At 47.2% G+C, this 26,230-nt stretch overlaps 1 protein-coding gene across 1 annotated transcript in view; it reads right to left on the bottom strand.

Moving 5' to 3' along the window:
* The window catches only part of gpr174 (G protein-coupled receptor 174), a 45,278-nt gene extending 20,357 nt beyond the window's left edge, over positions 1–24,921 (bottom strand). Inside the window, exon 1 of the mRNA XM_029719794.1 lies at positions 24,772–24,921. The gene's annotated coding sequence lies outside the window, so the exon portion shown is untranslated. The remainder of the gene's footprint in view (positions 1–24,771) is intronic.
* Between the last annotated feature and the right edge of the window lie 1,309 nt (positions 24,922–26,230).

The following is a 26,230-nucleotide window of genomic DNA, read 5'->3' as shown; positions in this document are numbered from 1 at the left end:
CATTAAACTCAAACCAAGTAAGTGTGATCTCTTTAAACCCCAGGTCCGTTATTTGGGAAGAATAGTGTCTGCAGAGGGCAGCCGAGTTGACCCAGCCGATTTTGAAGCAGTAAGAGCATTGAAAGAAATCAGACCAGAGACTGTGGGCCAGCTCAGAAAAATGCTTGGTTTGCTCACTTACTACAGACAGTACATCAAATACTTTTCTAGGAGGGCCAGCTGCCTGTATGACCTCCTGAAAGCAGATTCAGAGAAATTACCTCACCACCCACGGAAAACAAAAACAAAGAAAGCAAGTCATGTGGTGCCCTCAAACAAGCCAATCCTGTGGACTGACCAGCATCAACAGGCACTTGAACAGCTGATTGAGTGTTTGCTTCACCCACCAGTCTTAGGTTTCCCTGATTTCACTCAGCCATTTGTTGTACACACTGATGCATCGCACCAAGGCTTGGGAGCAGTTCTGTATCAAAAGCAAGATGCGAAGCTTAGGGTCATTGCTTATGGCTCTCGAACCTTAACAGCAGCTGAGAAGAACTATCACTACCACTCGGGCAAGCTAGAATTTCTAGCTCTGAAATGGGCAATCACTGATAAGTTCCGTGATTATTTGTACTATGCTCCGACCTTCACTGTATACAGCGATAACAACCCGCTCAGCTACATTCTGTCTACTGCAAAACTGAACGCAACCACTTCCAGGTGGGTTGCAGAATTGGCTGATTTCCACTTTACAATAAAGTACAGGCCAGGCAGAGAGAACGGCGATGCCGATGCTTTGTCAAGGATGCCACTGGATGTAGAGTCACTGATGGAAGAATGTTCTGAGGAGCTTCCACCAGACACCATTGCCGCCACGATACAAGCAGTTGAGGTACAGAAAGAGGCTGTTGTACCTTGGTCACTTTCAGCTGCATCGATGTCAGTATCAGCTGAAGGTGAGACAACCACTGCAACAATCAGCTCGATCCCAAAAGATGGGATAAGAGAAGCACAAGAATCTGATCCGGTCATCCGTCCTGTGCTCAATTTCAAACTGTCTGGTTCCAAACCGCCAGTTAACCTGTTATGGCTAGGGGGCAGTATTTTCACGGCTGGATAAAAAACGTACCCGATTTAATCTGATTATTAGTCCTGCCCAGAAACTGGAATATGCATATAATTATTAGCTTTGGAGAGAAAACACTCCAAAGTTTCTGAAACTGTTTGAATGGTGTCTGTGAGTATAACAGAACTCCTATGGCAGGCAAAAACCTGAGATGCTTCTGTTCAGGAAGTACCCTGTCTGAACATTTCTTGCCCTTCTTTATTATCTCTATCGTTTACAAAGGATCTCTGCTCTTACGTGACACTTCACACGTCTCCAATGAGGTCTCATAGCCCGGGAAAAACAGGAATGACGTAATTCAAAGCCCTGGCTGAAACAAAGGAGAGCAAAAGCTAAGTGGTCACTCAATGGACTAAGCCTTAGGCGCGTGACACGCCCCGCCCCCGGCTTTCGGTTTTTTCCTCAGTTTACAGACAGGCAGATTCCCGGTCGGAATATTATCGCTTCTCTACGAGATAAATTGCATAAATATTGGTTTTAAACAGCGGTTGACATGCTTCGAAGTACGGTAATGGAATATTTAGAAATTTTTTGTCATATTTTGCGTCATGCTCGTGGCCGAGATTTAGCGTTGGGATAGTGTCTAGAACGCACGAACAAAACGTCGCTGTTTGGATATAACGATGGATTATTTGGGACCAAACCTACATTTGTTATTGAAGTAGAAGTCCTGGCAGTGTATTCTGATGAAGAACAAGCAAGGTAAGAACATTTTTCTTATAGGAAATGTGATTTTGGTGAAGGCTAAACTTGCAGGGTGTCTAAATAGCTAGCCCTGTAACGCCGGGCTATGTACTTACATTATTGCAAAATGTGCTTCATCCGAAAAGCTATTTTAAAATCGGACATATCGAGTGCATAGAGGAGTTCTGTATCTATAATTCTTAAAATAATTGTTATGCTTTTTGTGAACGTTTATCGTGAGTAATTTAGTAAAATCACCGGAAGTGTTCGGTGGGAATGCTAGTTCTGAACGTCACATGCTAATGTAAAAAGCTGTTTTTTGATATAAATATGAACTTGATTGAACAGACATGCATGTATTGTATAACACAATGTCCTAGGAGTGTCATCTGATGAAGATCATCAAAGGTTAGTGCTGCATTTAGATATGGTTTGGGTTTATGTGACATGATATGCTAGCTTGAAAAATGGCTGTGTGATTATTTCTGGCTGGGTACTCTGCTGACATAATCTAATGTTTTGCTTTCGCTGTAAAGCCTTTTTGAAATCGGACAGTTTGGTTAGATAAAGGAGAGCCTTGTCTTTAAATAGCTGTAAAATAGTCATATGTTTGAAAAGTGTAAGTTTTCGGATTTAGAGGAGTTTGAATTTCGCGCCCCGCCCATCATTGGATATTGGAGCAATCGTTCCGCTAGCGGAACGTGTAGATGTAAGAGGTTAAAGAGCAAAAGGAATGCAGTCCAAAGACAAAATGCCTATTCAGGGAATGGGACAAATTGACAATAGACAGTGATGGCATTCTGTACAGAATCACTACAGCCCGCAAGCAGTTAGTTCTACCAGAGCAGTACAAAGGTAAAGTGATGGAAGAGTTGCACAATAACATGGGACACCAAGGTACTGATCGCACTGTATCACTAGTACGTGACCGCTTCTTCTGGCCATATATGCAATCTGACATCGAGCACTATGTGACTAAAACTTGTTGCTGTGTCAAGCAGAAAAAGCCAGCCCATGAAACAAGAGCTCCTCTGACAAACATTGTGACAACACAGCCATTTGAACTGGTATGTATAGACTTCCTTCATCTCGACAGATGCAAAGGGGGATATGAGTACATCCTCGTGATTGTTGATCATTTTACACGTTTCACTCAAGCCTACGCCACCACATCAAAGTCAGGTAAAACTGCTGCAAATCTCATCTTCAATGACTTTGCCCTGAAGTTCGGGTTCCCGTCCCGCATCCACCATGACCAAGGGGGAGAATTTGAAAATCAGTTGTTCCATCAATTAAATAAACTCAGTGGCATGGCGGGGTCCAGAACAACACCCTATCACCCGATGGGGAACGGTCAAGTGGAACGCATGAACAGAACAGTGTTGCAAATGTTAAAGACACTAACTGAGACACAAAAGTCAAATTGGAAGGAGTCTCTGAACAAACTGGTTTATGCCTATAACTGCACCCGTTGCGAAGTGACTGGCTATTCACCATTTTATCTTCTGTTTGGGAGATCACCCAGGCTTCCAGTTGATATGCTCTTTGGATTGTGCACAGAGGCAGGTTCCAGTAACCAGCGAGACTACGTGGAGAACTGGAAACGAGGGATGGAAGAAGCATACGCCATTGCAAATGAAAATGCTCAGAAAGCCGCTGAAAGAAGTAAGAAGTACTATGACACTAAAGTTAGGAGTTCAGTGCTACAGCCTGGCAAGCGAGTTCTGATTAAAAACCTGACACCAAGAGGAGGACCAGGAAAACTCCGTAACTATTGGGAAGATACAATTCACACAGTAGTGAGACAAATGGGTTCAGACCTGCCGATTTATGAATTGAGACCAGAAAAGGGTAGGGGACGCTCCAGGGTCCTGCACAGAAACCTGCTCATGTCCTGTGACCACTTACCTTTTGAGACGCAACCAGAAATGACCAAAGATGACAAAAGTCATCAGCCTGAATCAGAGCCTCTAGATTCTGATGAAGACAGCGGTGATGAATGTGACCTTCATCATGAGCCGCTACAGGTTCCCACATCTACAGTACCTGAGGGGAGGAATGCTGAACCAGCGAGAGAGTGGGAACACAGGCCCCCACCAGTGAAACAGACAGTTGCCATGCCAGTCCCTGATACGCAACCAGCACAGCCTCTGGTTGAAAAGCGGCTGGAGGAGACAACAGTTAAAGACCGGCCTGCTGAGGAGATGAACTTGCCTGCTGAAAATGTGCCTGATGATCGTCCACCAAGTGCCTTTCCTTCATTAACTGCTGCTGCTGAACCTGAGGAACCAGCCTACCAGCTGCCACAAAGAGAGAGACACCCTCCAAGACGTATCAACTATGATCATCTTGGTATCCCTTCCTGCTACAGTATCCAGCCACAGCCACAGTTGTTCAATGTCTACTCTGCACCAGGAATGGTTCCATGGCTGCCATCACTACAGCAATGTTACTTTCAGCCACCTTACATGTATGGGCTTCAGCAAACATGAAGCTACAGAGTTGACATGTTTGACCATGGACTACTGACTGATTTCAGACTGTCACAAGAGACAATTTGCAGACTATGCATATAGATCATTAAAAGTGATGGACTGTTGATCAATAGTATGAGAAAAGACTGCTTATGGACTGTTTATACAGCTGGTCAACACATGGACTGTGAAAATAACTTGTTAGTTATATTTGAACTGTGACCCTTGACCTCTGCTCAAGTACTACCTTACAGAAGAGGATGTCATAGGTCCAGTGCATACAGACTGTTGAAGAAGACAATGTTGGTAATGTTGGGACAACATTTATTTTGTCGGGGAGAGTGTGACAGGTTAAAGGAAATACTCATAGCCTGTTATACATTAAAAAGTATTAGTAAGTTCATAGAATGTGAGGATCTTAAAACATCTAAGGTTAAAAAGATCATGCATTCTGTATTAGTTGATAGAGATGGATAACATTCATATAATTGTGTTAAAGTTAAAATCCATCAAGTGTACAAAAGGTAAGAATTGTAAAAGGAATGTGTAAATGTTATATTGATTATTTTATTTTGTGGTGCCTAATTGAAGGGGAAAAGTGTTAATCTGTGATCTACTAAATTCTCTTTAATCCATGAGTCTGAGATCGATTGCTCTGGTCTCCACCCAAGTTCGCGGGGAAATCGCGGTCTTTTCCTCATTACAGTAAAAGTTCTCGTTGAGGAAACAATACCGTATCACTCTCGTGATTATTTCTCCCCTTTTTCAGGTATGTTCTTGATGATAAAACAGAGTCATTTAAATGTAATAACTCGCTAACATGTCAAGAGTGTTTAAGGTGTGTCTTAGTAACATCTTGAGAAAGTTAGTTACGTTTGCAGAGTAATATGAGCCCTGCTCGGTTGCAGCTAAGGCTAGCTTCGTACTGAGAGTAGCTGCCATTTTATGTCGATCGTGAATGAACATGTGAATGAACATGTGCGTTGCTAATAAGATATGTTGCGGTGTTATTTGTGTAAGGGTTTTTCAAACACTTTATTGACTGTTGATAAATTGAGTTATGGTTTACTGAGTTAAAACGTTGTGCTTGACAGTTATATTGAAATGAGTGTATGTTTCAGTGAATTAGTGTATACTGTTGTGACTTGAATAAGCCTTGTACCCTACAACACTAGCTCTTTCCTGTAGATCTGTTGTTTTGTAAAATGTGTTACTTGTGTAAAATGTGTTACTTTGGTAAAATGATTACAGTAAAAGTTCTCGTTGAGGAAACAATACCGTATCACTCTCGTGATTATTTCTCCCCTTTTTCAGGGGCGTAACACATATACTTATTATATATGGATAGAAAACACCCTAAAGTTTTTAACTGTTTGAATGGTGTCTGTGAGTATAACAGAACTCATTTGGCAGGCAAAAACCTGAGAGATTCCTTTACAGGAAGTGGCCTGTTTGACCATTTATTTGCTTTCTTTGACATCTCTTCCAAAAACTCAGGATCTCTGCTGTTACGTGACACTTCCCAGGTCTCCAATGGGCTCTCAGAGCCCGGGAAAAATCTGAATGACGTAATTCAAAGCCCTGGCTGAAACACACGAGAGCTTTTGCTAAGTGGTCTATCAGCAGACAAAACTTAGGCACGTGACCTGCCCGCCCCCGCCTTTCGGTTTTTCCCTCAGTTTACAGACACGCAGATTCCTGGTCGGAATATTATCGCTTTTCTACGAGATAAATTGCATAAAAATTTATTTTAAACAGCGGTTGACATGCTTCGAAGTACGGTAATGGAATATTTAGAATTTTTTTGTCACGTTATGCGCCATACGCGCGACCGTGATTTACCATTCTGATAGTGTCTAGAACGCACAAACAAAACGTCGCTGATGGAACATAACGATGGATTATTTGGGACCAAACCTACATTTGTTATTGAAGTAGAAGTCCTGGGAGTGCATTCTGCCGAAGAACAGGAAAGGTAAGACCATTTTTCTTATAGGAAATATGATTTTGGTGAAGGCTAAACTGGGTGGGTGTCTAAATAGCTAGCCGTGATTGCTGGGCTATGTACTTAGAATATTGCAAAATGTGCTTCATCCGAAAAGCTATTTTAAAATCGGACATATCGAGTGCATAGAGGAGTTCTGTATCTATAATTCTTAAAATAATTGTTATGCTTTTTGTGAATGTTTATCGTGAGTAATTTAGTAAATTGTTAGTAAATTCCCCGGAAGTTTGCGGGGGGTATGCTTTTTCTGAACGTCACATGCTAATGTAAAAATGTCACGATTCCTACCGACGGTGGCGCCCCCTCCTGCTCGGGTGGCGCTCGGCGGTCGTCGTCACCGGCCTATTAGCTACCACCGATTCCCTTTTTGTTTTTCCCTTTTTTTATGTTTTCTCACCTGCCCTGAGTTAGTAAATTAAGAGGGCTATTTAGTTCAGCTGGCCCGCTCCCTATTGTGCGGGATTGTCTTTCTGTGTGTCGACTGCGTTTTGTTCGACTGTGCTTGTCAAGTGCATTTTCCCTGTTGTTGGGAGACCTTTTATTTTGTACATGTGGTTTTATTAAAATTATCACACAGTGTTCGCTGCTTCCTGCGCTTCTTTCCGCCACACCACAGACAAGCCGTTACAGAATCCCGCACCTTCAAAGAGCATGGAATCAGCGGGAGCAGCGGGCACTCCACTACCCTCGATGGAGGAACGTGTCCTGCAGAATACATCGGTCCTGCATCGCATCGGATCCGCCATGGACCAGGTGATGGAGAGGATGGACCGATGGGAGAGGAGTGGTATCCTCTCTCCACCTACACCCTCCCGATACAACCATCTCCTCCTCCTACGACGTCTGGCTCTGGCGCGCTTCGCCTGGCACTCCCGAGGGAGTACGATGGGACGGCGGCTGGGTGCAAGGGGTTTCTTCTCCAGTTAGAGTTGTACCTGGCCACCGTCAGACCTGCTCCTACAGGAGAGGAGAGCGTGAGTGCTCTCGTTTCCTGCCTGACGGGCCGAGCTCTGGAGTGGGCTAATGCGGTCTGGAACGCTCCGGACTCGGCGAGGGACCACTACCCAGAGTTCACCCGCCGCTTTCGGGCTGTTTTCGACCACCCCCCCGAAGGTAGAGCGGCGGGTGAACGGCTGTTCCACCTCAGGCAGGAGACGAGGAGCGCTCAAGACTTCGCGCTGGAGTTTAGGACCTTGGCTGCTGGAGCGGGGTGGAATGACAGGGCCCTCATAGACCACTACCGGTGTAGTCTCCGGGCGGACGTCCGCAGGGAGCTGGCCTGTAGGGACACCAATCTATCCCTGGACGAACTCATTGATATGTCCATACGGTTGGACAATTTGCTGGCTGCCCGCGGGCGTTCGGAGAGGGTCCTGCCCGTTCCACCCCCGTGCACCCCCGCCCCTACCCCTATGGAGGTAGGGGGGGCCGTGTCAAGGGGCACCGGAGGAGGTGGCTCCTCCTGCACCAGCTGTGGTCGGAGAGGACACACGGCCGACCGGTGCTGGAGGAGCCAGTCTGGGAGTCGAGAAGGCAGGCAGAACACTTCTCGGTCACCTCAGGTGAGTCAGCACCAGACTCGCCCAGAACCCCCTGTTGGTCATGTGTTTTTGCCTGTTTCATTTTCTAATTTTTTCCCCTCTTCCCTGCATAGGGCGCTAGTCGATTCAGGCGCAGCTGGGAACTTTATGGACCGTGGACTTGCCATTAAGCTGGGCATTCCACGGGTGCCGATAGATTCCCCCTTCCCCGTGCACTCCTTAGATAGCCGACCATTAGGGTCAGGGCTAGTCAGTGAGTCTACGGTGCCGCTGGACATGGTAACGCTGGGGAATCATAAGGAAAGCATTAACTTTTTTCTTATTGATTCACCTGCGTTTCCGGTGGTGCTGGGGGTCCCCTGGCTGGCTGGTCACAATCCCCTCATTTCATGGAAACAGGAGGTTCTCCAGGGGTGGTCGGAGGAGTGTTCAGGGAGGTGTCTAGGAGTTTCCATAGGTGCCACGTCGGTGGAGAGTCCAGACCAGGTGTCCACCTGCGCATTCCCCCTGAATACGTCGATTTGGCGATCGCTTTTTGTAAAAAGAGAGCGACTAAATTACCACCTCATCGACAAGGGGATTGTGCGATAGATCTCCAGGTTAACGCTGCGCTTCCCAGGAGTCACGTGTACCCCTTGTCACAAGAGGAGATGGCGGCTATGGAGACATACGTCACGGAATCCTTGGGACAGGGGTACATTCGGCCCTCCATCTCACCCGCTTCCTCGAGTTTCTTTTTTGTGAAGAAAAAGGAGGGAGGTCTGCGTCCGTGCATTGATTATAGAGGTCTAAACGCGATCACGGTGGGGTTTAGTTACCCACTACCTCTTATCGCTACGGCGGTGGAATCATTTCACGGAGCACAGCTCTTCACAAAATTGGATCTCAGGAGCGCGTATAACCTGGTGCGTATCAAGAAGGGAGATGAGTGGAAAACCGCCTTTAGTACCACATCAGGCCATTATGAGTACCTCGTCATGCCGTATGGGTTGAAAAATGCTCCAGCCGTCTTTCAATCCTTTGTTGACGAGATTCTCAGGGACCTGCACGGGCAGGGCGTGATTGTTTATATCGATGACATTTTGATATATTCCGCCACCCGCTCCGCGCATGTGTCCCTTGTGCGCAAGGTGCTTGGTAGACTGCTGGAGCATGACCTATACGTTAAGGCTGAGAAGTGTGAGTTTTTCAAACGAGCCGTCTCCTTTCTGGGTTATCGCATTTCCACCACGGGGGTGGTGATGGAGTGTGACCGCATTAAGGCCATGCGTAATTGGCCGACTCCAACCACGGTGAAGGAAGTGCAGCGGTTCTTGGGCTTTGCCAACTACTACCGGAGGTTTATCCGGGGGTTTGGCCAGGTAGCGGCTCCCATTACCTCACTGCTAAAGGGGGGGCCGGCGTGTTTGAGATGGTCGACGGAGGCGGTCGGAGCCTTCAAGAAGTTGAAGACACTGTTCACCGATGCGCCCGTGTTGGCGCACCCGGACCCATCTTTAGCGTTCGTAGTAGAGGTGGACGCATCCGAGGCTGGGGTGGGTGCCGTGCTATCACAGCGCTCGGGTGCGCCACCGAAACTCCGCCCCTGCGCTTTCTTCTCAGGGAAGCTCAGTTCGGCGGAGCGTAATTACGATGTGGGGGACAGGGAGTTGCTAGCGGTAGTCAAAGCCTTGAGGGTGTGGCGACACTGGCTTGAGGGGGCTAAGCACCCCTTTCTCATCTGGACCGACCACCGAAACCTGGAGTACATCCGGGCAGCGAGGAGACTGAATCCACGTCAGGCAAGGTGGGCCATGTTCTTCGCCCGGTTTAGGTTTACCATCTCATATAGACCGGGTTCCCTTAATACTAAAGCCGACGCGCTGTCCCGTCTGTATGACACGATGATCGACCCATCGATCCAACTCCCATCATTCCAGCGTCTAGGCTGGTGGCACCAGTGGTGTGGGAGGTGGACGCGGACATCGAGCGGGCACTGGTGTTGGAACCTGCGCCTGCGCAGGTGCCCGAGGGGCGCATGTATGTGCCGCTCGATGTTCGCGATCGCTTGATTCGGTGGGCGCACACGCTACCTGCGGCGGGTCATCCTGGTGTAGAGAGGACAGTGCGGAGTCTAAGGGGGAAGTATTGGTGGTCCACCTTGGCTAAGGATGTGAGGTCATATGTCTCTTCCTGTTCGGTGTGTGCCCAGAGTAAGGCTCTTAGGCATTTACCGAGAGGGAAGTTACAGCCCCTCCCCGTTCCGCAATGGCCATGGTCGCACCTGTCTATCGACTTCCTGACAGATCTTCCCCCCTCTCAGGGGAACACTGCGATCCTGGTGGTTGTGGATCGGTTTTCTAAGTCCTGCCGTCTCCTCCCCTTGCCCGGTCTCCCTACGGCCCTGCAGACTGCGGAGGCCCTATTTACCCACGTCTTCCGGCACTACGGGGTGCCGGAGGATATTGTCTCTGATCGGGGCTCCCAGTTCACATCCAGGGTCTGGAAGGCGTTTATGGAGCGGCTGGGGGTCTCGGTCAGTTTAACCTCCGGTTACCACCCCGAGAGCAATGGGCAGGCGGAGAGGGTGAACCAGGAGGTGAGCAGGTTCCTGAGGTCATATTGCCGGGACCGGCCAGGGGAGTGGGCGAGGTATATTCCCTGGGCAGAGTTAGCCCAGAACTCACTTCGCCACTCCTCTACTAACATGTCACCCTTCCAGTGTGTGTTAGGGTACCAGCCGGTCCTGGCCCCATGGCACCAGAGCCAGACCGAGGCTCCTGCGGTGGAGGACTGGGTTCAGCACTCCAAGGAGACCTGGAAAGCAGTACAGGACTCACTGAAGGAGGCCAGTGCCAGGCAGAAAAGGAGTGCTGACCGCCACCGCAGTGAGGCGCCGGTGTTCCCACCGGGTGACAGGGTCTGGCTCTCGACCCGGAACCTGTCCCTCCGCGTGCCCTGCCGGAAGCTGGGGCCGCAGTGTGTGGGGCCCTTCAAAGTCCTGAGGAGGATAAACGAGGTGTGTTATCGGTTGCAACTCCCTTCCTATTACCGTATTAACCCCTCGTTTCATGTGTCTCTCCTCAGGCCGGTGGTGGCTGGTCCCCTACAAGAAGATGAGGTGCCGGAGGTCCCTCCACCCCCCCTGGACATCGGGGGGTCCCCGGCGTACAGCGTAAGGGCCATTCTGGACTCGAGACGCCGGGCGGGGGGCCTGCAGTACCTCGTGGACTGGGAGGGGTACGGTCCGGAGGAGAGGTGTTGGGTGCCGGCGGAGGACGTCTTGGACCCATCCATGTTGAAGGAGTTCCACCGCCTCCTTCCGGATCGCCCTGCGCCTCGTCCTCCGGGTCGGCCTCGAGGCCGGTGTCGGCGCGCTGCAGGAGCCGCGCGTCAGGAGGGGGGTACTGTCACGATTCCTACCGACGGTGGTGCCCCCTCCTGCTCGGGTGGCGCTCGGCGGTCGTCGTCACCGGCCTATTAGCTACCACCGATTCCCTTTTTGTTTTTCCCTTTTTTTATGTTTTCTCACCTGCCCTGAGTTAGTAAATTAAGAGGGCTATTTAGTTCAGCTGGCCCGCTCCCTATTGTGCGGGATTGTCTTTCTGTGTGTCGACTGCGTTTTGTTCGACTGTGCTTGTCAAGTGTATTTTCCCTGTTGTTGGGAGACCTTTTATTTTGTACATGTGGTTTTATTAAAATTACCACACAGTGTTCGCTGCTTCCTGCGCTTCTTTCCGCCACACCACAGACAAGCCGTTACAAAAAAGCTGTTTTTTGATATAAATATGAACTTGATTGAACAGACATGCATGTATTGTATAACATAATGTACTAGGTGTGTCATCTGATGAAGATCATCAAAGGTTAGTGCTGCATTTAGCTGTGATTTGGGTTTTTGTGACATTATATGCTAGCTTGAAAAATGGGTGTCTGATTATTTCTGGCTGGGTACTCTGCTGACATAATCTAATGTTTTGCTTTCGTTGTAAAGCCTTTTTGAAATCGGACAGTGTGGTTAGATTACCGAGAGTCTTGTCTTTAAATAGCTGTAAAATAGTCATATGTTTGAGAAATTGAAGTAATAGCATTTCAAACATTTTGAAAATCGCGCCACAGGATTCAACTGGCTGTTACGTAGGTGGGACGATTTGGTGCCACCTAGCCCAGAGAGGTTAACACCATGGACAGCTCTACGGGGCTAGAGAGGCCAAGGTGAGTTAACACCATGGACAGCTCTACAAGGCTAGAGAGGCCAAGGTGAGTTAAAACCTGTTGGGGATAGGGGGCAGTATTTGCACGGCCGGATAAAACTGAAATCTGATGTGTGGATATCACTTCAAACATTCAAACATTCAAACATTCAAACAAAGTGAAATCTAGAATTGGCTTCCTATTTCGCTACAAAGCATCCTTCACTCATGCTGCCAAACATACCCTCGTAAAACTGACCATCCTACCAATCCTCGACTTCGGCGATGTCATTTACAAAATAGCCTCCAATACCCTACTCAACAAGCTGGATGCAGTCTATCACAGTGCCATCCGTTTTGTCACCAAAGCCCCATATACAACCCACCACTGCGACCTGTATGCTCTCGTTGGCTGGCCTTCACTTCATAATCGTCGCCAAACACATTGGCTCCAGGTCATCTACAAGACCCTGCTAGGTAAAGTCCCCCCTTATCTCCGCTCACTGGTCACCATAGCAGCACCCACCTGTAGCACGCGCTCCAGCAGGTATATCTCTCTGGTCACCCCTAAAGCCAACTCCTCCTTTGGTCGTCTCTCCTTCCAGTTCTCTGCTGCCAATGACTGGAACGAACTACAAAAATCTCTGAAACTGGAAACACTTATCTCCCTCACTGGGTACTCTGCTGACATAATCTAATGTTTTGCTTTTGCTGTAAAGCCTTTTTGAAATCGGACAACGTGGTTCGATTCAGGAGAGGTGTATCTATAAAACGGTGTAAAATAGTCATATGTTTGAGAAATTGAAGTTATAGCATTTATGAGGTTTTGCATTTAGCGCGCATTTAGCGCGAGTTTCACCTCTGACTCCACTGGGCTGCCATAGTAAAGATACGTATTTCCTGTCCTAGCTAGTGCAATAGGAGGAGGTTAAGGGTTGGGTGAGGGTTGAGTCCCTTACAGAGGGTGAGGGTTGAGTCCTTACAGAGGGTGAGGGTTGAGTCCCTTACAGAGGGTGAGGGTTGAGTCCCTTACAGAGGGTGAGGGTTCAGTCCCTTACAGAGGGTGAGGGTTGAGTCCCTTACAGAGGGTGAGGGTTGAGTCCTTACAGAGGGTGAGGGTTGAGTCCCTTACAGAGGGTGAGGGTTGAGTCCTTACAGAGGGTGAGGGTTGAGTCCCTTACAGAGAGTGAGGGTTGAGTCCCTTACAGAGGGCGAGGGTTGAGTCCTTACAGAGGGTGAGGGTTGAGTCCTTACAGAGGGTGAGGGTTGAGTCCCTTACAGAGGGTGAGGGTTGAGTCCTTACATAGGGTGAGGGTTGAGTCCTTACAGAGGGTGAGGATTGAGTCCCTTACAGAAGTGTTAATGTCACATGCTAGTAACTAGTAACTATAACATGGTTCTATACACAGGGTACCAGGCTATATACACAGGGTACCAGGCTATATACACAAGGTACCAGGTTTTATACACAGGGTACTAGTACTGAATAATGATAACCGGGCTATATACACAGGGTAGCAGGCTATATACACAGGGTACCAGTACTGAGTAATGATAACTAGGCTATATAAACAGGGTACCAGTACTGAGTAATGATAACTAGGCTATATACACAGGGTACCAGTACTGAGTAATGATAACTAGGTTATATACACAGGGTACCAGGCTATATACACAGGGTACCAGTACTGAGTAATGATAACTAGGTTATATACACAGGGTACCAGGTTATATACACAGTGTACCAGGCTATATACAGAGGGTACCAGTACTGAGTAATGAGTAATGATAACTAGGTTATATAAACAGGGTATCAGTACTGAGTAATGATAACTAGGCTATATACACAGGGTACCAGTACTGAGTAATGATAACTAGGCTATATACACAGGGTACCAGTACTGAGTAATGATAACTAGGCTATATACACAGGGTACCAGGCTATATACACAGGGTACCAGTATTGAGTAATGATAACTAGGTTATATACACAGGGTACCAGTAATGAGTAATGATAACTAGGTTATATAAACAGGGTACCAGTACTGAGTAATGATAACTAGGCTATATACACAGGGTACCAGTACTGAGTCAATGATAACCAGGCTATATACACAGTATACTAGGCTATATACACAGGGTACCAGGCTATATACACAGGGTACCAGTACTGAGTAATGATAACTAGGTTATATACACAGGGTACCAGGCTATATACACAGGGTACCAGTACTGAGTAATGATAACCAGGTTATATACACAGTGTACCAGGCTCTATACACAGGGTACCAGTACTGAGTCAATGATAACCAGGCTATATACACAGGGTATCAGGATAAATACACAGGGTACCAGTACTGAGTAATGATAACCAGGCTATATACACAGGGTACCAGTACTGAGTAATGATAACCAGGCTATATACACAGGGTACCAGGCTATATACACAGGGTACCAGTACTGAGTAATGATAACTAGGCTATATACACAGGGTACCAGTACTGAGTAATGATAACTAGGCTATATACACAGGGTACCAGGCTATATACACAGGGTACCAGGTTATACACATGGTACCAGTACTGAGTAATGATAACTAGGCTATATACACAGGGTACCAGTACTGAGTAATGATAACCAGGCTATATACACAGTATAACAGGCTATATACACAGGGTACCAGTACTGAGTAATGATAACTAGGCTACATACACAGGGTACCAGTACTGAGTAATTATAACCAGGCTATATACACAGGGTACCAGTACTGAGTAATGATAACTTGGTTATATACACAGGGTACCAGTACTGAGTCAATGATAACCAGGCTATATACACAGGGTACCAGGCTATATACACAGGGTACCAGGTTATATACACAGGGTACCAGGCTAAATACACAGGGTACCAGTACTGAGTAATGATAACCAGGCTATATACACAGGCTACCAGGTTATATACACAGGGTACCAGTACTGAGTAATAATAACTAGGCTATATACACAGGGTACCAGTACTGAGTAATAATAACTAGGCTATATACACAGGGTACCAGTACTGAGTAATGATAACTAGGCTATATACACAGGGTACCAGTACTGAGTATTGATAACTAGGTTATATACACAGGGTACCAGTACTGAGTAATGATAACTAGGTTATATACACAGGGTACCAGTACTGAGTAATGATAACTCGGCTATATACACAGGGTACCAGGCTATATACACAGGGTACCAGTACTGAGTAATGATAACCAGGCTATATACACAGGGTACCAGGCTATATACACAGGGTACCAGGTTATACACATGGTACCAGTACTGAGTAATGATAACTAGGCTATATACACAGGGTACCAGTACTGAATAATGATAACTAGGCTATATACACAGGGTACCAGTACTGAGTAATGATAACCAGGCTATATACACAGGGTACCAGTACTGAGTAATGATAACCAGGCTATATACACAGTATACCAGGCTATATACACAGGGTACCCATACTGAGTAATTATAACCAGTCTATATACACAGGGTATCAGTACTGAGTAATGATTACCAGGCTATATACACAGGGTACCAGTACTGAGTAATTATAACCAGGCTATATACACAGGGTACCAGTACTGAGTAATGATAACCAGGCTATATACACAGTATACCAGGCTATATACACAGGGTACCCGTACTGAGTAATGATAACTAGGTTATATAAACAGGGTACCCGTACTGAGTAATGATAACTAGGTTATATAAACAGGGTACCCGTACTGAGTAATTATAACCAGTCTATATACACAGGGTATCAGTACTGAGTAATGATTACCAGGCTATATACACAGGGTACCAGTACTGAGTAATTATAACCAGGCTATATACACAGGGTACCAGTACTGAGTAATGATTACCAGGCTATATACACAGGGTACCAGTACTGAGTAATTATAACCAGGCTATATACACAGGGTACCAGTACTGAGTAATGATTACCAGGCTATATACACAGGGTACCAGTACCACTGTAGCACCTTTCTTGTAGGCTGTAACCCCAACAATGCAGTAATCAATATCATTAGTATTAAAAATAAGGAAGAACAAAAACACAGGAGAAATAAAAATAAGTAAGAAAACAGGAGAAAATAAGAATCTATATTGCATAGGGTCAGTTCCAGGGTCAGTAGATACAGTATGTATAGGGACCAGGGGACTATATACAGGGTCAGTAGATACAGTATGTATTGGGACCAGGGGACTATATACAGGGTCAGTAGATACAGTATGTATTGGGACCAGGGGACTATATACAGGGTCAGTAGATACAGTATGTATAGGGGTCAGGGGACTATATACAGGGTCAGTAGATGCAGTATGTATAGGGACCAGGGGACTATATACAGGGTCAGTAGATACAGTATGTATTGGGACCAGGGGACTATATACAGGGTCAGTAGATACAGTATGTATAGGGGTCAGGGGACTATATACAGGGTCAGTAGATGCAGTATGTATAGGGACCAGGGGACTATATACAGGGTCAGTAGATACAGTATGTATTGGGACCAGGGGACTATATACAGGGTCAGTAGATACAGTATGTATAGGGGTCAGGGGACTATATACAGGGTCAGTAGATACAGTATGTATAGGGACCAGGGGACTATATACAGGGTCAGTAGATACAGTATGTATAGGGGTCAGGGGACTATATACAGGGTCAGTAGATACAGTATGTATAGGGACCAGGGGACTATATACAGGGTCAGTAGATACAGTATGTATAGGGGTCAGGGACTATATACAGGGTCAGTAGATACAGTATGTATTGGGACCAGGGGACTATATACAGGGTCAGTAGATACAGTATGTATAGGGACCAGGGGACTATATACAGGGTCAGTAGATACAGTATGTATAGGGGTCAGGGGACTATATACAGGGTCAGAGATACAGTATGTATAGGGACCAGGGGACTATATACAGGGTCAGTAGATACAGTATGTATAGGGGTCAGGGGACTATATACAGGGTCAGTAGATACAGTATGTATAGGGACCAGGGGACTATATACAGGGTCAGTAGATACAGTATGTATAGGGACCAGGGGACTATATACAGGGTCAGTAGATACAGTATGTATTGGGACCAGGGGACTATATACAGGGTCAGGAGATACAGTATGTATAGGGGTCAGGGGACTATATACAGGGTCAGTAGATACAGTATGTATAGGGGTCAGGGGACTATATACAGGGTCAGTAGATACAGTATGTATAGGGACCAGGGGACTATATACAGGGTCAGTAGATACAGTATGTATAGGGGTCAGGGGACTATATACAGGGTCAGTAGATACAGTATGTATAGGGACCAGGGGACTATATACAGGGTCAGTAGATACAGTATGTATAGGGGTCAGGGGACTATATACAGGGTCAGTAGATACAGTATGTATAGGGGCCAGGGGACTATATACAGGGTCAGTAGATACAGTATGTATAGGGACCAGGGGACTATATACAGGGTCAGTAGATACAGTATGTATAGGGGCCAGGGGACTAGACATCAGGGTATATGATAAACAGAGTAGCAGCAGTGTAAATTATGATTGTGAGTGTGTGTGTGTTGAAGTGTCAGTGTACGTGAGTGTTTCACTGTGCATGAAAATTAAATACAAGGGTCAACTCAGATAGTCAGTGTAGCTATACAGTTAGCTATTTAGGTCTGATGGCTTGGGCCTGCTGGTGGTAGACTTGGAGCTCCAGTGCCACTTGCCACGAGGAGGCAGAGAGAACAATCTCTGTCTTGGGTGGCTGGAGGCTTTAACGGGCCTTCCTTCCTCCGCCTGATTCAGAGGTCCTGGATGGCAGGACGCACAGCCCCAGTGATGTACTGGCCTTCCTTCCTCTGCCTGATACATAGGTCCTGGATGGCAGGACGCTCCGCCTCAGTGATGTACTGAGCTGTCTGCACCACCCTCTGATACAGAGGTCCTGGATGGCAGGACACTCAGCCCCAGTGATGTACTGAGCTGTCTGCACCACCCTCTGATACAGAGGTCCTGGATGGCAGGATGCTCGGCCCCAGTGATGTACTGAGCTGTCTGCACCACCCTCTGATACAGAGGTCCTGGATGGCAGGACGCTCAGCCCCAGTGATGTACTGAGCTGTCTGCACCACCCTCTGATACAGAGGTCCTGGATGGCAGGACGCTCAGCCCCAGTGATGTACTGAGCTGTCTGCACCACCCTCTGATACAGAGGTCCTGGATGGCAGGACGCTCAGCCCCAGTGATGTACTGAGCTGTCTGCACCACCCTCTGATACAGAGGTCCTGGATGGCAGGACGCTCGGCCCCAGGGATGTACTGAGCTGTCTGCACCACCCTCTGATACAGAGGTCCTGGATGGCAGGACGCTCGGCCCCAGTGATGTACTGAGCTGTCTGCACCACCCTCTGATACAGAGGTCCTGGATGGCAGGACGCTCGGCCCCAGTGATGTACTGAGCTGTCTGCACCACCCTCTGATACAGAGGTCCTGGATGGCAGGACGCTCGGCCCCAGTGATGTACTGAGCTGTCTGCACCACCCTCTGATACAGAGGTCCTGGATGGCAGGACGCTCGGCCCCAGTGATGTACTGAGCTGTCTGCACCACCCTCTGATACAGAGGTCCTGGATGGCAGGACGCATAGCCCCAGTGATGTACTGAGCTGTCTGCACCACCCTCTGATACAGAGGTCCTGGATGGCAGGACGCTCAACCCCAGTGATGTACTGAGCTGTCTGCACCACCCTCTGATATAGAGGTCCTGGATGGCCGGACGCTCAGCCCCAGTGATGTACTGAGCTGTCTGCACCACCCTCTGATACAGAGGTCCTGGATGGCAGGACGCTCAGCCCCAGTGATGTACTGAGCTGTCTGCACCACCCTCTGATACAGAGGTCCTGGATGGCAGGATGCTCGGCCCCAGTGATGTACTGAGCTGTCTGCACCACCCTCTGATACAGAGGTCCTGGATGGCAGGACGCTCAGCCCCAGTGATGTACTGAGCTGTCTGCACCACCCTCTGATACAGAGGTCCTGGATGGCAGGACGCTCAGCCCCAGTGATGTACTGAGCTGTCTGCACCACCCTCTGATACAGAGGTCCTGGATGGCAGGACGCTCGGCCCCAGGGATGTACTGAGCTGTCTGCACCACCCTCTGATACAGAGGTCCTGGATGGCAGGACGCTCGGCCCCAGTGATGTACTGAGCTGTCTGCACCACCCTCTGATACAGAGGTCCTGGATGGCAGGACGCTCGGCCCCAGTGATGTACTGAGCTGTCTGCACCACCCTCTGATACAGAGGTCCTGGATGGCAGGACGCTCGGCCCCAGTGATGTACTGAGCTGTCTGCACCACCCTCTGATACAGAGGTCCTGGATGGCAGGACGCTCGGCCCCAGTGATGTACTGAGCTGTCTGCACCACCCTCTGATACAGAGGTCCTGGATGGCAGGACGCATAGCCCCAGTGATGTACTGAGCTGTCTGCACCACCCTCTGATACAGAGGTCCTGGATGGCAGCACGCATAGCCCCAGTGATGTACTGAGCTGTCTGCACCACCCTCTGTAGCGCCATGCGATGGAGGGCGGTGCTGTTGCCATCCCAAGCAGTGATGCAGACAGTCAAGATGCTCTCAATGGTGCAGCTGTAGAACATTTTGAGGATTTGAGGGTCCTTAGTGATTTGGACTCAGAGGAACTTGAATCTCTCGACCCGCTCTACTGCCACCCCATCAATGTGGATACAGTCAATGAACAGCATTCTCACATAGGTATTCCTCTTATCTAGGTGGGTTAGGGTTAGGGTTAGTTAATACCTAACCCTTATCTAGGTGGGGTAGGGTTAGTTAATACCTAACCCTTATCTAGGTGGGTTAGGGTTAGGGTTAGTTAATACCTAACCCTTATCTAGGTGGGGTAGGGTTAGTTAATACCTAACCCTTATCTAGGTGGGGTAGGGTTAGGGTTAGTTTAATACCTAACCCTTATCTAGGTGGGTTAGGGTTAGGGTTAGGGTTAGTTAATACCTAACCCTTATCTAGGTGGGGTAGGGTTAGTTAATACCTAACCCTTATCTAGGTGGGTTAGGGTTAGGGTTAGTTAATACCTAACCCTTATCTAGGTGGGTTAGGGTTAGGGTTAGGGTTAGTTAATACCTAACCCTTATCTAGGTGGGTTAGGGTTAGGGTTAGTTAATACCTAACCCTTATCTAGGTGGGGTAGGGTTAGTTAATACCTAACCCTTATCTAGGTGGGGGAGGGCAGTGTGGAAAGCAATTGAGAATGCGTCATCTATTAATCTGTTGGGGCTCCTTTAGGATCAGGGTTGAGTCCCTTACAGAGGGTTGGGATCAGGGTTGAGTCCCTTACAGAGGTTCAGGGTCCGGTTTAATCATTATTTACAGCTCTAGTTCTGCTCCTCTTCCTGGTTTAATCATTATTTACAGCTCTAGTTCTGGTCCTCTTCCTGGTTTAATCATTATTTACAGCTCTAGTTCTGGTCCTCTTCCTGGTTTAATCATTATTTACAGCTCTAGTTCTGGTCCTCTTCCTGGTTTAATCATTATTTATAGCTCTAGTTCTGGTCCTCTTCCTGGTTTAATCATTATTTACAGCTCTAGTTCTGGTCCTCTTCCTGGTTTAATCATTATTTACAGCTCTAGTTCTGGTCCTCTTCCTGGTTTAATCATTATTTATAGCTCTAGTTCTGGTCCTCTTCCTGGTTTAATCATTATTTACAGCTCTAGTTCTGGTCCTCTTCCTGGAAGAATAACTGTTTCCTGTTCTAACTGACTCAGCAGTCTCCCATGACCCTCTCTGGTTCTCGTCTAGCAGAACACTGTCCAGACTACTGTCATCTCTCCCCCCTCTATAATTGGCCAGTTATCTAGCCAATGTCTATCAGTCTGTCTGACCTCTGTCTATTCTCCACATAAAGTCATTAACATTTCTCAAATATTTGCACAAATTCTCCCCTCTGTCCTCGTCCACTCTGCTCCCCTCTCCTTTAACCATGCTCCCTGTCCCAGCTCCAGCTCCTCTCTACCCTGCTTCTCACATCTCTAATCATCTTATCTCAGAGCCCTTCTCTCTCTCTCTCTCTCTCTGCTGCTCTCTCTCTCTCTTCTCTCTCTGCTGCTCTCTCGCTCTCTCTCTCTCTCTCTCTCTGTCTCTCTCTCTCTCTCTCTCTCTCTCTCTTGCTCTCTCTCTGCTGCTCTCTCTCTCTCTCTCTCTTTCTTTCCTCTCCTCTGTTGACCTTCGGCCCAGTGCGTGGTGGAGCTGATTCAGCGTTTCTGGGATTTAAACCCACAATGCTCAAAACAAGAGCATGCTGCTTAGTCCACTGCACCACAGCAGTTTACACATTTCTAGCAAGAAGGGAGAGTTCTTGATGATACTAAATGGAAACAGCGCATTTTTAAAATATATTTAGGTTTATGCTTTCCTCAAACCATAGCCCTAATCTTAACCACTCTCATTTAACACCTAAACTTAACCACTCTGAATTAATACCAAACTTAACAACTCTGAATTAATACCAAACTTAACAACTCTGAATTAATACCAAACATCCACTCTGAATTTGTACCAAACATCCACTCTGAATTAATACCAAACTTAACAACTCTGAATTAATACCAAACATCCACTCTGAATTAATACCCTGATTTAACCACTTTGAATTATTACCTAAATGTAACCACTCTCAATTAATAGCTAACCTTAATCCCTCTGAATTAATACATTAACTTACAAACTCTGAATTAATACCTACGTTTATCCAGTCTGAATGAATACCTACATGTAACCCCTCTAAATTAATACCCAATCTTAACTAGTCTGAATTAATACCTACATTTATCCACTCTAAATTAATACCTAAACTTAACCAGTCTGAATTAATACCTAAACTTAACCAGTCTGAATTAATACCTAAACTTAACCAGTCTGAATTAATACCTAAATGTAACCCTTTGAATTAATACCTAAACTTAACCAGTCTGAATTAATACCTAAACTTAACCAGTCTGAATTAATACCTAAATGTAACCCTTTGAATTAATACCTAAACTTAACCAGTCTGAATTAATACCTAAACTTAACCAGTCTGAATTAATACCTAAACTTAACACTTTCAATTTTTTTCTGTTTTAACTCTGTAACCACATGGAATTAATGGGTCAAAAAGTATTTTCGTCCAAACACGTCAAATCCAATAGTGTAACTGTAAGATCAGCTTGGGATTCAAACATGTAACTTTCGGAATCAAAGGTAAATGCTTTCTCCCAAATGCCATCCCTGTCCACAACACTCTAGCAAAACCTAAACTATATGAAGGTAACAATGTTCACTGTTTCCTTTAGTGGCCGGTTTCCACTTCATCGCCCGACGTCCTCAGACATGGATGGACGTCGAATACTGACTTGTATCATGGGTGACCTGGCACACACACACACACACACACACACACACACACACACACACACACACACACACACACACACACACACACACACACATACACATACACATACACATACACATACACACACACACACACACACACACACACACACACACACACACACACACACCTGTACTGAGTGGTAACTTTTCCCCTTGACTCATCTCTCTGAAGACTACTGCTGTCTGTCTGCTTGCCCTGCCTGGACCTACTACTGCCAAGTGAGTGTGTGTGTGTGTGTGAGAGAGAGAGACAGAGAGAGAGACAGAGAGAGAGACAGAGAGAGACAGAGAGAGGCAGAGAGAGAGACAGAGAGAGACAGAGAGACAGAGAGACAGAGAGAGGACAGCCTCTCATTCTCATGGCAGAAAAATGATGTCCTGACACAACACTGCTAAAGTCCCCCTCGTTCAACTCTTTCCCCATGCCACGCACCCACACACACACACACACACACACACACACACACACACACACACACACACACACACACCTACACACACACCCACCCACACACACCCACACACACACACACACACACACACACACACACACACACACACACTGACTACACCTGACTACACAGGACTACACCTTGAGGCATGACTACACCTGACTACACCCTGACTATACCTGACTACACCCTGACTACACCTGACTACACCCCGAGGCATGACTACACCTGACTATACCCTGAGGCATGACTACACCTGACTACACCGGACTACACATAGACTTCACCCTGATTACACCTGACTACACCCTGTCTACACCTTGACTACACCCTGACTACACCCTGACTACACCCTGACTATACCTGACTACACCCTGACTCCACCTTGACTACACCCTTTCTACACCTGACTACACTCTGACTACACCCTGACTACACCCTGACTCCACCTTGACTACACCCTGACTACACCTGACTACACCTGACTACACCCTGTCTACACCTTGACTACACCCCGACTACACCCTGACTACACCCTGTCTACACCTGACTACACTCTGACTACACTTTGACTTCACCCTGATTACACCTGACTACACCGTGACTATACCTGACTACACCCTGACTCCACCTTGCCCATACCTGACTACACATTGACTACACCCTGACTACACCCTGACTATACCTGACTACACCTTGTCTACACCTTGACTACACCCTGACTACACCCTGTCTACACCTTGACTACACCCTGTCTACACCCTGATTACACCCTGTCTACACCTTGACTACACCTGACTACACCCTGACTACACCCTGACTACACCTTGACTACACCCTGACTACACCTTGACTACACCTGACTACACCCTGTCTACACCTTGACTACACCCTGCCTACACCTGACTACACCCTGCCTACACCTGCCTACACCCTGCCTACATCTGACTACACCCTGACTACACCTTGACTACACCTGACTACACCCTGACTACACCTTGACTACACCTGACTACACCCTGTCTACACCTTGACTACACCCTGCCTACACCTGACTACACCATGCCTACACCTGACTACACCCTGCCTACACCTTGATTACACCTTGACTACACCCTGCCTACACCTGCCTACACCCTGCCTACATCTGACTACACCCTGACTACACCTTGACTACACCTGACTACACCCTGACTACACCCTGTCTACACCTTGACTACACCTGAGTGCACCCTGACTACACCCTGACTACACCTTGACTACACCATGCCTACACCTGACTACACCCTGTCTACACCTTGACTACACCCTGCCTACACCTGACTACACCCTGCCTACACCTGGCTACACCCTGACTACACCTGACTACACCCTGACTACACCCTGACTACACATTGACTACACCCTGACTACACCTTGACTACACCTTGACTACACCATGCCTACACCTGACTACACCCTGACTACACCTGACTACACCCTGACTATACCTGACTACACCCTGACTATACCTGACTACACCCTGACTATACCTGACTTCACCCTGACTACACCTTGACTACACCTTGACTACACCATGCCTACACCTGACTACACCCTGACTACACCTGACTACACCTGACTACCCCCTGACTACACCTGACTACACCCTGAGGCATGACTATACAGCTAAAGCAGTCCGTTATCCCTTTCCCCTCACACACACACACACGCACACACGCACACACGCACACGCACACACGCACACACACACACACGCACACGCACGCACACACACACACGCACACGTAATGGTATAGTTGTTAGTGTTGTATCTCACCTCAGCCTGTCTTCAGGGTTCGTCTCTCAGTCTATTTAGAGGAAAGAGTAGAACGATATCACACCAGACACATGTTGCCTGTCTCTCTCTCTCCCTGTCTCTCCCTCTCTCCCTCTCTCTCTCCCTGTCTCTCCCTCTCTCTCCCTCTCTCTCTCCCTGTCTCTCTCCCTCTCTCTCTCTCCCTGTCTCTCTCTCTCTCTCTCTCCCTGTCTCTCTCCCTGTCTCTCTCCCTCTCTCTCTCTCTCTCTCTCTCCTCTCCTCTCTCTCTCTCTCTCTCTCTCTCTCTCTCTCTCTCCCTCTCTCCCTCTCTCTCCCTGTCTCTCTCTCTCCCTGTCTCTCTCTCTCTCTATCTTTCTCTCTCCCTGTCTCTCTCTCTGCCCTCCTGGTCTAACTTTTTGTCAGTCTGTTTCTCCGTTCTTCCTCTTTTCTTCCAATCAGTATCAATACACTGTCTCTTGTACCAGTCACTGTCAAAGTTTCGCTTTCAACCTCTGTCTTTCTCTCTGTTTCTATCAGTGTGTACTGTGTGCGGCTCTCGCTCTCGCTCTCTGCCTCTGTCTACCTTTCACGCTCTCTGTCTCTGTCTCGTTCTGCCTCACTCGCTCTCGCTCTCGCTCCCGCTCCCGCTCACTGTCTCTGTCTCTGTCTCTGTCTCCGTCTCTCTCAAGTTGATCTCAGATAGAGCTTCCTGTGTGAGTTTGGGGGTGTGGTTTATAGTGACTGTTAGAAACCATCAATTCTGTTCTCAGAATCACTGGAGGGTCTTCCTGTAATCTTCCTGTAATCTGTATTCTCTCAAGTATCTCTCTAATCTTTCTAGTCTCTCTAATCTCTTTATTCTATCTAGTCTCTCTATATTCTCTCTATAGTCTCTCCATAGTATCTCTCTAGTCTCGCTGGTCTCTCTAGTCGCTCTAGTCTCTCTCTGTCTCTCTATACAATCTAGTCTCTCTAGTCTCTCTCTAATCTCTAGTCTATCTCTAGTCTCACTCTATTCTCTATAGTCTCTCTAGTCTCTCTATTCTCTCTATTCTCTCTTGTCTCTCTAGTCTCTCTCTAGTCTCGCTATTTTCTCTAGTCTCTCTCTATTCTCTCCAGTCTCACTCTAGTTTCCCTCCAGTCTGTCACTAGTCTCTCTATTATCTATAGTCTATCTAATTTCTCTATTCTCTCTAGTCTCTATCTAGACTTACTATTCTCTCGAATCTCTTTATTCTCCATAGTCTCTCTATAGTCTCTCTCTTTTCTCTCTAGCCTCTCTAGTCTCGCTCGTCTCTCTAGTCGCTCTAGTCTCTCTCTAGTCTCTTTATACTCTTTATTATATCTAGTCTCTGTAGTCTCACTGCAGTCTCTCTATTTGATCGACTCTCTATTTTCTCTCTCTCTCTAGTCTCTCTCTATTTCTCCAGTCTCTCTATTATCTCTAGTCGCTCTATAGTCTCTCTATCATCTAATATCT

This window comes from Salmo trutta, chromosome 3 (genome assembly GCF_901001165.1).
Source record: "Salmo trutta chromosome 3, fSalTru1.1, whole genome shotgun sequence".
Classification (NCBI taxonomy): Eukaryota; Metazoa; Chordata; class Actinopteri; order Salmoniformes; family Salmonidae; genus Salmo; species Salmo trutta.
Note: the sequence above shows the minus strand (reverse complement) of the source record. Positions and strands in the feature narration are given on the sequence as shown.